This window comes from Otolemur garnettii, unplaced genomic scaffold (genome assembly GCF_000181295.1).
Source record: "Otolemur garnettii isolate 467f Iridium unplaced genomic scaffold, OtoGar3 scaffold00198, whole genome shotgun sequence".
Lineage (NCBI taxonomy): Eukaryota > Metazoa > Chordata > Mammalia > Primates > Galagidae > Otolemur > Otolemur garnettii.
In genome coordinates this window covers 695,354-695,623 of record NW_003852593.1, presented here as the reverse complement: position 1 = coordinate 695,623, position 270 = coordinate 695,354, and positions in this window count along the sequence as shown.

Below are 270 nucleotides of genomic sequence, written 5' to 3'. Positions count from 1 at the left end.
AAAAAAAAAAAAAAAGAATGAGGCTGAGGTCCCAGGGTTCCCCTTCCTCTCTCCCCCAGAGCAAGAATCACCCTTCTGGAGCTGTGATTCCTAGGTCCCCTTCCCCTCTCCCTGTAACCACAGGGCTGGGGACAGCAGCTCTCAGGCAGTCACCTTTTCCCCCACCCTGCAGCCCTGCTCCTACCCTGCCCCTCCTTCAGCCCCAGTATGGGCTCCCAGAGTCTGTGAGTGCAGGGCTTATCTTGAGCTGGGTTCAGGGAGTGGTAGCCT